Consider the following 14758-nt stretch of genomic DNA (forward strand, 5'->3'; position numbering starts at 1 on the left):
GTCACTTAGTCCTCATTTCCCCAGAAATAATTAATTAATTAATTAAAATAAAGGAAGCAGAAAACTAGGAAAGAATTTTTGAAACAAGTATCTCTGATAAAGGCCTCATTTCTCAAATATATAGAAAACTAAGTCAAATTTATAGAAATATACAAGTCATTCCTCAATTGGTAAATGGTCAAAGGATATGAACAGGCAGTTTTCAAACAAAGAAATTAAAACTATTTATAGTCATATGAAAAAAATGCTCTAAATCACTATTGATCAGAGAAATGCAAATTAAAACAATTCTGAGGTATCACCTCATACCTATCAGAGTGGCAAATATATCAAAAAAGGAAAATATTGGATGTTGGAGGGGATGTGGGAAAGCTGGGAAGCTAATCCACCATTGGTGGAGTTGTGAAAAGATCCAACCCTTCTGGAGAGCAATTTGGAACTATGCCCAAAGGGCTATAAAACCATGCATACTCTTTGATCCAGCAATACCACTGCTAGGTTTATATCCCAAAGACATCCTCAATAAAAGAAAAAGACTTATTTGTATAAAAATATTTATAGCGCCTCTTTTTGTGGTGGCTAAGAATTAGAAATCAAAGGAATGCCCTTCAACTGGAGAATGGCTAAATAAGCTATGGAATATGATTGTGGTATAAGAAATGACAAGCAGGATGATTTCAGAAAAGCCTGGAAAGACTTGTATGAACTGATAAATAGTGAAGTAAGCAGAACCAGGAGAATGTGCACAACAAATAATATTGTTTGAAGAAGAACTTGTGATCGACTTAACTATTCCCAGCAATACAATGATCCAAGACAATCCCAAAGGACTAATGATGAAAGCACACCGTCCACCTCCAAAGAAAGAACTGATATTGATTGAAGACAGACTGAAGCATGCTATTTTTCACTTTCTTTCATTTTTTTCGTTTATTCTAGTTTTCTACAAAATGACTAATATGGTAATGATTTACATAATTACACATGTATAACCAATATCTGATTGCTTTCTGCCTCAGGGAGGGTGAGGGAGGGGAAGGAAGGAGGGATAAAATTTGGAACTCAAAACTTTAAATAAAAATGTTTTGTTTTTTTAAAATAATAGTACATTTCATTTTTAAAAAATCTGTCATGCAAATTTCCAGCAGAATTGGGGTGAATGGCGGGCAATAGGACTAGAATAATTTATTGATCATCACATCATAGGAGGTTATGGACAGATAAACAGCAATTCAGTCAGGGATAGTCCCAAGCAGCCTCCACTGACCCCACTAGCCCACCCATCCCATGGGACAGCATGCTGGGCAGTGGCCCAGTAGCAGTAGCATCTATCCTCCAGTCCAAGATCCAGGTTTATGTAGTTTTCAAAGGGCCAGCTTTGGCAGCTAGTGATGGGGTCAGGGAACCATGATCAGTAGTCTGGAATTGAAAATATAACATACAGTATATACAATGTCTTAGAGGGAAGGTCCTGGGGGAGAGGGGAGAAAGGGACAGACTGAGAAAGGCCTTCTGCCATATTTGAGCTGATTTGAAGGAAGGCTAAGAAGCCAAGGAGCACATTCTAGGCATGAGGGACAGCCAGGGGAAAGGCATACATAGTAAAGAGAAGACGTGTGGTGAGAAAATAATTATTAATAATATATTTTTTGGAGGACCCAGAGATCAGCTTTTCAGTGCTAACACCCCACACACACACACACACACCACCCCCCATTAGAGAAAGTCCTGTTCTCCTTGATAGATAATTTTGTCTAGCTTAGTGAAGGACTGATGGACTTTGCCTGGAGTAACTTCAGTGAGGGTCTCTTGCATTCTTGTCCCTGATGTCATCTGTAAAGTTCATTTTAATTGAATAAAGCTAACCAATTACCTTTGATCCATGTATAATGACTCTATCGAAAAAAGATAAAAACTCTTGGTGCATACTCTCAGCTCTCTGAACTCTCTTAGGTCTCCTTGAAACCATATGCTGGAGACAGCATGAGTCTTTTGGGGCTTTTCTCCTGCTCTCACTAACCACCATGCTGAAGATCTCTCCCTGCTTTCTCTACCATGCCGCTAGGGAGACTCATGATCTCATGGTCAATCCTTTACTAGTATATACATTACTTATTAATGTTAAATAATAATAAATGCTTACTGCCAAAACTGATACAATAGTAATTAATTTTTAAAATAATGTCACATGGGAGAAATGCGAAGAGCAGTGTCACTAGATCATAGAGTCCATGGAGGGGACTTATTATAAGACTAGAAAGAAGGAAAACGGCCATGTTGTAGTTTTAAAAGCCAAACAAAGATGACATCATTAAAATAGGGTTGAGATGTAGGAGGAATAAACTGGGGGAGGGAGAAGGGGAGAGATGGTCTGGGGAGAGGTAGTTCACATGAAGGAAACAAGAAAGCTTATGGAGGAGAGTAAAAGAGGGGGAAGGAGTTGGAGAGTGAGTGAACCTTAATATCATCAGAATTGGCTCAAAGAAGGACTAACATACATACTCAAGTAGGTATAGTAATATATTTTTGCTCTGAGTGGGGGAGGGAGAAGGGAAAGAGGAAAGGGCAGATTGGGGGAGAGAGCAGTAAAAAGCAAAACACTTTCAAGGAAAATGAAAATGTTCTATATTACTGCACCAGTATGACATATTGAATTGCTTGATCTAGGGAGGGTTGAGGAGGGAGGGAGGAAAAAAAATTTAGAACACAGAATTAGCTCAAGGACCCTGATCTCATTGGAGTGGGCTCATGGAGAGAATAGCTTTCATACCCAATTGGGAGGAGCATTCTATTTAACCCTGCAGGAAAATAGAAGGGGAAGAGGACAAGGAAGGAAGGGTGAAAAAAGGGAGTGCAGAGCGAGGGATAGGATAGTCAGAAGTAAAACACTTCTGAGGAGGAATAGGTAAAAAGAAGATAAAGTAAATGTCTTGGGAAGGGAGTGGGATGGAGGGAAATAGTTATGATGATTGATTATAATGGCAAAACATATGGCACCTACTTTGCTGGGCTTTTATGAAGAAAATTCTCTGTCAAGCTTAAGGTACTATATAAAGGTTATGATGAACAGGATACTATCAGGAAAACCTGGAAAGACCTACATGAACTGAAGCAGAATGAAATGTACTGTATACAAAATAACAGCAATAGTGGGGGATGATCTGCTGGGAAGCATGTGGTTATTTTCAGCAAGGCAATGATCCAATATAACCCTGAAAGACTCAGGAAAATTGCAGCCCATCTGCAATATATGCTATACAAATAAGTGGGGCAGTGTATATAAATCTGGCCTTTATGTTCAAGTTCTGACTCAGGAAAAAGGCAGGTACAGGTGATGTCATGTATATATATCAAAGTCTGACCTTGTTGCTAGGAAGAATTCTGAGCTAAGTACAGTGCTCTGTCATACAATAGGAGTCTAATAAATGCTTGTTGGCTGACTGTTCAAATCTTGCCTCACACAGGACACTATTTCCTTCCTATATGTTGTGTATATGCACAACATACATACATATCCGATTTGAATTCTGATGTTTATAAAACATTTACATGATTGTGGTCAATTGCAAATTTGTTCTCTTGCTTCTATTTATCACTCTTCATCACCTCACACAGATCTTCTTAAGATTTTCTGAATTCTTTATATTAAATATTTTTCAGAGAAGTAATATTCCATTATGGTTATATACTACAATTCTCATCCATTTCCTAATTGATAGGCACGCTCTGTTTCTGGTTTATTGATAGGCATGCTCTGTTTCTGGTTTCTTTATACTAAAAAAACAGTACTACTATCAATATTTTTATATTCCAGGACCTTCCCTCTCCGATTCTTGAGGGTAAGTGCCTTGTAGCATTATCCATGGTCCAAAGGATATGAATAATCCCACTCTTATAACATTGTTCCAATTTTATTTTTCAGAAGGTCAGACCAATTCATAGCCCCAACATTAATGTTAAATGTGCCTGTATTTCCACAGACTCTTGAACATTGACTGTTTCCTTTATTTTATCAATCTTTGCTGATTTGCTGGCTGCTAGGTAAAACCTCAGAGTTCTTTTAATTTGTTTTTTTTTAATTATTATTAATAATTTGAAAGGATTTCTCATAAGGCTGTTGATTATTTTGATTTGTTCTCTTAGAAAATGTTCATATGTCCTTTGACCAAGAAATTGGTTTTAAGAGGAATTTCCTTCAATACATTAGAATACGTTAGAACTTACCCATTCCCCGTTGTAGAAAATTTATCTATTAAGTATTGGAAGCTGGTCAATTTTCATATGGGTTTATTGTGTTGGAAATTGACAAAAGAGAACTACAAAGGAAAAGATGATCAGACTATAATCATACAAGGGTTTTTTTTCCTCCCTTCCTTCCTTCTTTCCTTCCTTTCTTCTTTCCCTCCAATTTTCCCTCCTCTCATCCTTCTACCTTCCTTCTATCAATCCATCCTTCCTAGCACATAAGTAAGCACTTAATAAATGCTTGTTGCTTTACCTGCCTGCCTTTTTCCCCCTTCTTCCTTCCTTCCTTCCTTTCTGATTGCAGTATTTTGCACTTAGTAAAGCACTTCATAATATTTCCAGCCTGTCTCCTTGCATTTCTATTTCTCGGTAAAGATGAGAAAACAAAATGGAGGGACAAACAATAAAGGATAGACTAGAAGAAGGGAAACTAACTAGAACCCCGTCGACGTTGCAAAGCTGAGATATAGATACAGAAATCGCTCTCAGTGCTCCCCCGACATTTTCGAGGTTTTACTAACCGCCATGGAGAGAAAATAAAATGGAAACCGGGAAAGGCCCCAGCGAGATTTGAACTCGCGACCCCTGGTTTACAAGACCAGTGCTCTAACCCCTGAGCTATGGAGCCCGCCCTGACGTTTACTTGTAGGAACACTCCTATGTTGTCGTTGGCTGATGTGCCGCTGCATTGCAGAAAGAGTTGGGGAGGGTTTAGTGCTGGACGCGTGCCCGTTGGCTGTAAAACAAAGCGAAAACGGTTCTCGGGTGGGAGAGATAAAGGGAGAAGTGAAACGGACTATATGCAGTGGACACAGGAGCAGCAGGACCCGAATATGGGGAAGGAGAAAGAGCCAGAAGTCTGAAACCGAAGAAGACAAAGGAAACTAGGAGGAAAACGACGGAGGCCTGGATCAGAGGGCAGTGCATAGAATAGGAACGTGGGCTCGAATGCCTGCTGGGTCACTGCCCAGGTATGTGACCTTGACCAAGTCACCTCTTGGCCTCAGCTTCTTTATCTGCAAAAAAATGGAAGATCTCTTTTCAGTTCTGAGATTCTCTGAAGGCGGAGGGGCAAGAGAGCTGACCCTGGGGAGTAGCTGGGGTGGGAGCTGTGGGGACTGAGGAGGAGGAGGCTGAGTCTGGCAGCAGCAACAAATGGAAGGTCGGCTTCCCCTGCTACCTGCCAAAATCAGCCAATGCAAACGCCACTGAAATGGGATCGTCGTCAGAGTAGACTAGTAAACTGCAAGGGTGCCAGACTGGCGGCATATTTGCAGCTGACACAAAGGAAGGGGAGAGAGGGGGGGGGGGGGAGGGAGGGAGAGGAGAGACGGAGGGAGAGACAGAGAGAGACAGACACAAAGAGACAGAGACGGAAATGGAGACAGAGACAGAGAGACCTGTTTTTGGGAAATGATTCTGACAGTAGTGGGTAGAAAAAATTGGAAAGATGAGATCACTGAGGTGGAGAGAACAGATTGCTATAAATAGTCCAGGCTCAAGGTGATGGAATGAAGGCTTGTAATAAAATGGTGCAGTTAGAGTGCAAGGAAGAGTTGGCTGTAAAAGACTTTATCAAAGGTGGAGCAGTATTTCGTTTCCTGCCTGTTGCATGCCCCAAGACAGCCACTAACGAGTTCATTATCCACCATGTACCGGACTCCTTTGTGCTGCTTAAACACATTACTACATTTCTGTAGCTGACCCATAATGCTATGGTGGTAAGGAATCAATCCCATATAGCTAGAAAATTAATAGATAAAATACGCCCTGCTTCAGATCTACAAAACTTGTCTCCCCGCCTTTACCTGTTTATCAAGACCACTGAGTCCCTCTGAAGAAAATAACATGGCTAGTCTATCCCCACCAATTTTTTTTTTAAAGATAAGTAAATCAGGGCAGCTAGGTGGTGCAGGGAGTAGAGCAATCGCCTTGGATGCAGGAGGATCTGAGTTCAAACCCGGCCTCAGACACTTGACACTTACTAGCTGTGTGACCCTGGGCAAGTCACTTAACCCCAATTGCCTCACCAAAAAAATATCAATCAATAGTGTTTAGAGGCTGACTTTATGACAAAGGAGTCTGAATTTCGAGGTTTTGATTCTGCTCACAGAAAGAATAGGGGGACTACTGACAAAGATGGAGAAGTCCAAATGAAAATATGTTTTGGGGATGCCGGAGGGGGAAAGATCTTTATTATGGGCACAAACTTGCCAGAGACAAATTGGTTAATTAAATAGTTCTGAGCAGCTCTGCTTAGAGAGACAAAAATCTGAAGGAATGGAGGTGCAGGATATTCTGCCTTTGTAAATCTTTCTACCCAAGTGATTTTTCTTATTACAATGTACAGGGCCAAGTCTACAAGTTTAATAAAGCACCTACAACCTGCCAGACATTGTGCTAAGTGCAGGAAATACAAAGAAAGGCAAAAGGCGGTCCCTGATTTTAAGGATCTCACAGTCTGATGTCCCCATCAGACAATATTAATGTTGAATTGAATGTGGACAAAACTCAGAACTCTCTAGTTCAAGAGATCTTCCAATCTTGGCCTCTCTTGTAGCCAGGATTACACCTGAGAAAGGCTTCTTACAGAAAGTGAAATTTTATCTGAGACTTGAAGAAAATAAGGAGGAAGAGTTGACAATAAAGAGAATTCTAAACATTGGGGCAACCCAATGAAAATTCACAGGCAATGGAGTGTCTTGTTCAAGGAATGGCAAAGCTAATGTCACTGGATCACTGATATGTGAAGGGGAATTAATATGGTGAAATTGATGAGATTTTGACCCAATAATACCACTACTAGGTCTGTATCCCAAAGAGATCACAGAAAAAGGAAAAGGACCCACATGTACAAAAATAGCAGCCCTCTTTGTGGTGCCAAAGAATTGGAAACAGAGGGAATGCCCATCAATTGGGGAATGGCTGAACAAGTTGTGGTATATGAATACTATTGTGCTGTAAAAAATTATGAGCAGGCAGATTTCAGAAAACCTGGAAAGACTTAAGTGGACTGACACTGAATGAAGTGAGCAGAACCAGAAGAACATTGTACACAGTAACAGCAACATTGTGTGATGAGCAGCTGTGATAGATTTAGCTGTTCTCAGCCAATACAATGATCCAAGACAATTCCAAAGAACTCATGATGGAAAATGTTCTCCACATCCAGAAAAAAGAACTGTGGATTATGAATGCAGATTGAACCATGCTGTTTCTACTTTTGGGGTTTTTTTGGGGGGGTTGAGGTTTTTCCCTTTTGTTCTGATTCTTTCAAAACATGACTAATACAGAAATGTTTAATGTGATTGTACATACGTAACCTATATCAGATTGCTTTCTGTCTTGGGGAGGGGAGAGGGGAGGGAAGAAGAAAAATTTGGAACTAAAAATCTTATGAAAACAAATGTTGAAAACTATCTTTACATGTGACTGGAAAATAATGAAATATTTTTATGATAAAAAATTATTTCAGAGAATCCTGCATAGTATAAACTGAAACAGTGAAGCAGGCAGAAGTAGAACCAAAAAAAGCAATATTGTAAAGAAAAACAACTTTGAAAGACTTTAAAACTCAGATCAAAGCAATGACCATCCATGCCATCAGAGAACTAATGATGAATCATGTCACCCTGACACAGAAGTGATAGTCACAAGGTGCAGAAACATACACTGTGGGGCATGATCACTTTGTGGATTCATTTTGTTTGGCTGTTTATTTACTACAAGAATTCTTTTTTCCTCTTGGTTTTTAATTGGGGGGGGGAGGTTAAGGGAGAAGCATTAGCAATTGTGATGAGCAAAAAAGCCATTTTAGCATTTTTAAATGTATAAAGGAAAACAAGTAAGCCCAGAAGGAAGTTTTGAAAGTAACATGTAGAATTTATTATACACCTTTTTTTTTAAAAGCAAGTGGTATAAAATAGATTCCTAATTTCATATAGAATCCTCTTTTTGTGTTCTACTGTATGTGTAGAAATGCTCTTTTACAGGGAAGGGTCTAAGTTCAGGATTATTTTTTTTTAAAGACAGCAGTCGATGCAATTTGCTCTTAGCAAAGGCATTTATTAAGATAGTACATATCAAGAACAATTGGTGTAAAACATTACTCACATAAAACTGGGGAGAACTCCCCCACAAACACACACGATGTCAGTGGGGGAAATGGGCAAAGACCTAAGATACAATGATATCGAGGCACTAGTTTTAGGACCTAGCAATGGCAAAGGCACCTCCCAAGTCTTGGTATTTCAGGCACAGTAGCCTTTTTTCTTCTTATGTAGGCCTTTCAACGTTCCTCCTTGGGTGCAGTCTCTGCTGGGCTGGCTGCTCAATTGGATTCTCAGAGTATCCTTTTCTTGAATCTGGGTATCTTTTCTGCTGCCAGTAAGTTTCCTTGGAGCTATTTCCTCCCTCAGGTGATTCTCTGTCTGAATCTACATGGAATGTGGGTCTCTGCTCTTGGCTGGATGTAGTATTTCTCTATTGGTCAAGTAGTTCTGACTCAAAGCAACATGGCAGATAAGGAGTAGGGGATAGAGGAAATCTCCCACCCTTGCTGTCCTTATAAAGCACTTCACTACTATGTCAGACACTATGACAAAAAAAAAATACACAGTGTGGAACATGAAATATAATGATCACATTTTTCCCATTTGTTTATCATTGTGCTGAATTTACTTTATTCTTCTTTCTCTTTTCTTAAAAAAAAAATCCTTGTCATAAAGGATGGCTCTCTGGGAAGAGAGAATCTGGGAGGCATAATGAAAAAAATAAAAGATCAGTAAAAATCAACTTTTTTTAAATTATTGATATATTTTGTTTTGAAATAATACTTTCCTCTACCTATCTTATCCCTTGTGACAAAGACTTTAAAAAAAAAACAACACAGGGGCAGCTAGGTGGCACAGTGAATAGAGCACCGGTCCTGGAGTCAGGAGTACCTGAGTTCAAATCCGGCCTCAGACACTTAACACTTACTAGCTGTGTGACCCTGGGCAAGTCACTTAACCCCAAATTGCCTCACTAAAAAAAAAAACAAAAAAAAACAAACCACAGTTTAGCTAAACCAACTTGTCCTTCATGACATTGGAGGTGATGTCATGGCTACATGCAATGAATTGGATTTAAGTGAGGCAGGGCTGTGCAAAGTCACCAGTCTCACTTCCTCCTCTAGAACTATCTGGGTCCAGTGGCAAGATATACATCAGGAAGACTGGAAATGGCCAAGGCCTCATTTAAACTCCAGGGTAGTGCTCTATCCACTGCACCACCTAGCTGTCCTAAACCAAATAACACATCAATCATATCTGACAGTCTATTCAATATCCCACATCTGTAGTCCTCCGTTTCTTTTTTTTTTTTTTTTGGTGAGGCAGTTGGGGTTAAGTGACTTGCCCAGGGTCACACAGCTAGTAAGTGTTAAGTGTATGAGGCCACATTTGAACTCAGGTCCTGCTGACTCCAGGGCCAGTGCTCTATCCACTGCGCCACCTAGCTGCCCCTATAGTTCTCCATTTCTACAAAGAAGGGAAAGAGGTTCATCTTCTCTGAGGCCAAGCTGAAGCTCTCTGGCCACAGCATTTGGTTCTGTTTCCAATTGTATTCCCAAAGTATAAATTTATGTCACTTTTCTGCTCAAGAAGCTCCATTAACTCTCTATTCAATTCAATAAGCTACTTAATAATTCAACTACTGTGTACCAGACTCTGCTAGACAACAAGCCTATAAATGCAAAAAACAAAACAAAACAAAACAAAACAAAAAATAACCCCACCTTTCTGCCATCAGGGAGCTTATAAGCAAGATGATAGGAGGGAAGCAGAAAGAAGGCAATCCCAAATGTACACAGAAAATTTATACAGAATAATTTTGAAGGGCAGAACATTAGCAAGTAGGAGAGAGTTTCCTGTAGGAAGTAGCTTATCTCCAGGATAAAATTCAAACTTCTGTTTTGCATTTAAAGTTCTTTGCAATCTCGTTACAGTCTAGTCTTCATACCCACTTTGTTCCTTCCAAAAAGGTCTACTTGCTATTCTCTGTACAGGGCACTCCATATCCACTTTTGGAGTCTTTGTACAAGTTGTCCCCCATACTTGAAATACTATATTTCCCTCCTTCTCTATCCCCCCATAAACTATAGCTTTTTTTTTTTTTTTTTGCAGGGCAACAGGGGTTAAGTGACTTGCCCAGGGTCACACAGCTAGTGTTAAGTGTCTGAGGCTGGATTTGAACTCAGGTCCTCCTGAATCCAGGGCAGTGCCCTATCCACTGTGCCACCTAGCTGCCCCTAAACTATAGCTTCTTGAAGACAAAAAGGTGGGGTTTTTTGCATTTTGGTTTTTTTAATCCCTAGCTCTCTTCGAGGCTAATAATGCCCAATAAACCTTCCTTCTCTGGCTAGGAAGCAACATTTTAGCAACATGCTATCTAGAAAATATTCCCTCCTCTAAGATGTAGTTCAGGAATGATGGTGTCCATGGACATATTCTTCTGTGTTTATGTTTATGTGCCTGTCCAACTAGTGACATGACTTGTCGTCTATTAGTCTGGGATCTTTACTCTTGAGTACTCAGAACAGAAAAAAAGGAACTCTTCTCTCCAGGTCAACTTGGGCAAACACTTTGGGCTTCTGCCCTAAGTAAGCCTTTCACTGTCAGGGAAGGGTGGGGAGGATAGGAAGAGAGATTCCTCCTCCCTCTTATCTGGCAGCATTCCAGAAGTTGGGAAAAGATGAGAGGCCTAGAAAGTCTTAAGCAGGTCATTACACTCCCTTTTTATATATAGCCAGCACAAATGTCCATCCTCCTAAACATCCAAGTCAAACAAACCATCTTTGAATCAATTAATGTCTTTCTACTCTTTTCTGCATTCATCATATTCATTGTATCTTTCAGCACAGCAATATTCCATTACATTCATGTGTCACAATTTGTTTAGCCATTCCACAACAGATGGGCATCACTTTTGATTCCAGTTCTTTGTGACCACAAAAGCATCTATAAATATTTTAACATATGTGGAACCTTTCTTTTTCTCAATTACTTCTCTGGAATCCCTGGACCAAAGGGTATGCACATTTTAGTCACTTTATTTGCATACTTCCAAAATGTTTTCCAGAATGGGTTGTACCAATTCACAGCTCCACCAATAATGCACTAATATTCATCTTTTCACTTCTCCAACATTATTTCCATCATTTATAATCTTTAACATTTGGCTGAGTATAAGATGAAACCTCATAGTTGTTTTAATTTATCCTTCCATATGGTTGTTAATAGTTTGCAATTCTTTTGGGAACTGCTCATATCTTTTGACCACTCTTAATTAGAAAAGTTTTTGTTCTTTTATTTGCTAGTTCATATATCTTTCTTACTTTGTTTTTGGAGGGCAATGAAGGTTAAGTGACTTACCCAGGATCACACAGCTAGTGTCAAGTGTCTGAGGCTGGATTTGAACTCAGGTCCTCCTGAATCCAGGGCCAGTGCTTTATCCACTGTGCCACCTAGCTACCCCAGTCCATATATCTTACATAGGAAATCCTTATCAAAGATATTTGAAACAAAGATTACTTCTTATCCTAGTTGGTGCAAAAGTTCTTCAATTTCACATAATCAAAATTATGCTTTATCTTCTTCCCATATTATCTGCTTCCCTTTGGTGTTTTTTTTAATGGTCTTTAATATGAATATGATCTGGAGATCATATTCAATTTGAATTGTTATTACTATTCATTTTTCCTAGGTATTCTTATCTAATAAGGTCTTTCCTAGGTCATCTAGTGTGTGTGTGTGTGTGTGTGTGTGTGTGTGTGTGTGTGTGTGTGTGTGTGTGTGTGTGTGTGTGAGGCAATTGGGGTTAAGTGACTTGCCCAGGGTCACATAGCTAGTAAGTGTTAAACGTCTGAGGCCAGATTTGCACTCAGGTCCTCCTGAATCCAGGGTCAGTGCTCTTTCCACTGTGCCATCCAGCTGCTCCAGTCATCTATTTTTAGGTTTATCAAATATTGGGTTCAATATTTCTGGTTCTTCCTTGTTTAATATCTTCTGCTGACTTACTTTTCTATTTTTTAAATGGTTTTGCTGACTGTTGCTTTGTATTATATTTAAAGGTCTGAAAAAAAGCTGTTCTAGGTTAATTCCTACCTTTTTCCATCAATTCCCTTGATGGTGTGGATATTTTCTTCCTCCAAATAAAAATCCAGGGCAGCTAGGTAGCACAGTGGATAGAGCACGGGCCCTGAATTCAGGAGTACCTGAGTTCAAATCTGGCCTCAGACACTTGACACTTACTAGCTGTGTGACCCTGGGCAAGTCATTTAACTCCCATTGCCCCACAAAAACAAAAACAAAAAAACAAACAAATAAATATCCAGCCCTGAAAAGTATCTCATTTGGTACTTTGGCACATTAAATCTAAAAATTAACTTTGGTTTTATTTGAATTTTTATATTGGCCCAGCTCAGCCATGTGCACTGTATATTCTTCCAGGTATTTAAGTGACAGTTCATTCCTGTAAAGAGTATTTTATAATTGAATCTATGCACGTATTGAGGATATTTGGGTAGATAGACTCCCAATTTTTAATTTTTTTAAAGAATTATCAATTTTGCAGCTGCATGAAGGATGGATTAGAGGTGAATTAGGAAGCTCCCTAACCCTAAGAGAGATGATAAATCTCACCTGTTCATCTTTCATCCACAACCTGAATCTAGTCATTTCTCACCTACTATACTGGTTTTCCTTAATCAGACTACCCCTACTTGTTTCATCCTCTTTCCAGTTGACTTTCATTACTACTAGGTTTTCTTTACTGATTACTGCTATAACTATACCATCCCCATCCCTGGATGTTTACCATTACACTACAAAGCAGATCCAAAATCCTCTCTTAAACCTTTCATAAGGCTCTCTACAAATTACTTGGCTTTCTTAAACTCTGCCTTCTGCTCTTGGATAAATTGAGTCAATATTGCTTTTATTAAACATGTCTTTCTTGCCTGTGGGCTTCTTGCTGGGTTATACCTGTTGCCTGAAGTATTTATTCTCTCACCAACGAATGACCTGATGTTTTCACCACTTTTATTCAAGGTTACTAACATTTTGCCTCCTCCATATTACCTGTCTAATTAGAGCCATAGGAACAGAGATCTAGTGCAGTAAAGTACCTTAGAGATTATGTAGGGAAAACCCCTCATTCTACAGATAAATGAGGCCCAGAGAGTGAAATGGTTTTCCCAGGTCACATAGGTGACTCAATAAAACCCCGGTAGTATACTGATAACCTCTGGGATGAAATACAAACTGCTTTTTGGCATTTAAAGCCCTTTAAAATCTGACTCCAACCTACCTTTCCAGTCTTATTACATTTTTCCCCTTCCCACACAGAGTCAAACTGATTTACTTGCTGTTCTTCACAATCTCTTATCTCTGTGCCTTGGTCTACCTATGGCTGGAATGTACTTCCTCATTACCTTAGCCATTTCCCTATGTGAAGCTTTGCCTGATCTCTCTAGATGCTTGTGTTTGTTCCCCAAAATTGCCTTGTGTTAATTTTGTGTTATCTTACTTATGGACTGTACTTGTTGCCTCCCTCAACAGAATACAGGTTCCTTGAGGATTTTTAATTTTATGCCTACCAGTGCAAGTGAAAGAGCTGGGATCTAGACTCAGGTCCTATAACTTCAAATCTAGTGATGTCCCCACTACATTCAAAGTAGTCAATTCCTAATGATCCAATGTTGCAGTTAAGTAGCCTGGACCTAGACATAAGACACAGGAGTTCAAATCCTACCTCAAACACCTACTTAGCTGTGCAATCCTGGGTGAATCATTTAACATCATACCTAAATTTCCTCATCTATAAAATGGGGTTAATAGCCACTACCTCCCAAGGTTGCTGAGATCAAATGAGATATTTATTTGTAAAGCACTTTTGCTAACCTTTAAGTGACATAGAAATGCCAGTTATAATACATGTGAAAATTTACTTTTCATCAAATGTTCGTATGGGCATCTAATTGTAAGATACTGTGTTGGGCACTGTGGACTTCCTACTGAGTTCTATATGCAAGTCAGTCATTTAAGAGTTAACTCTAGTTCCCAGAAACTGGAAGATTGAGACACATGGATCCCTAAAGAGAAAAGGGAGCTTTTGGACAGACGTCTATGTTTAGGAAGAGGGGAGGAGGAAAATGCTTTTAAAAAAGGAGGGCAGGGAAAAATGAAAGAACAAAGTGGACAGTAGAATTTAAGGTGCCAGCTATCAGCCCAAAGGCAGTATTCCTGAATTCTGGGAGAGGATGAGGACAGGGAGTTTCCATGTCATTGAGGGAAGCTAGACTCACCTCAAGCCTGGATTCTCAGAGCTCTGCTCTACTGCTGCCCTCACAGATGATGGTGCCCTGCCTCAGGAGATGTGACAGATCCTTCTATTCCCACAATTGCCCAGCTTACCTCTGCCACTTAATAGGAACCATCATTTGAGCATGGAGAGTGAGGGAAGGAACCTGAAG

The 14758-nt window shown here is 39.6% G+C and overlaps 1 long non-coding RNA gene and 1 other non-coding gene across 2 annotated transcripts; one reads left to right on the forward strand and one right to left on the reverse strand.

The window, feature by feature from the left end:
* Positions 1 to 4800: 4800 nt before the first annotated feature.
* TRNAT-UGU lies at positions 4801 to 4873 on the reverse strand. Its single transcript has one exon. It is a non-coding gene; the product is annotated as a tRNA-Thr (tRNA).
* Positions 4874 to 4923: 50 nt separating this feature from the next.
* LOC122753808 lies at positions 4924 to 7080 on the forward strand. Its single transcript, XR_006356310.1, has 2 exons — positions 4924 to 5216; positions 6596 to 7080. It is a non-coding gene; the product is annotated as an uncharacterized LOC122753808 (long non-coding RNA).
* Positions 7081 to 14758: the final 7678 nt, after the last annotated feature.

Source organism: Dromiciops gliroides, chromosome 4 (assembly GCF_019393635.1).
Source record: "Dromiciops gliroides isolate mDroGli1 chromosome 4, mDroGli1.pri, whole genome shotgun sequence".
Lineage (NCBI taxonomy): Eukaryota > Metazoa > Chordata > Mammalia > Microbiotheria > Microbiotheriidae > Dromiciops > Dromiciops gliroides.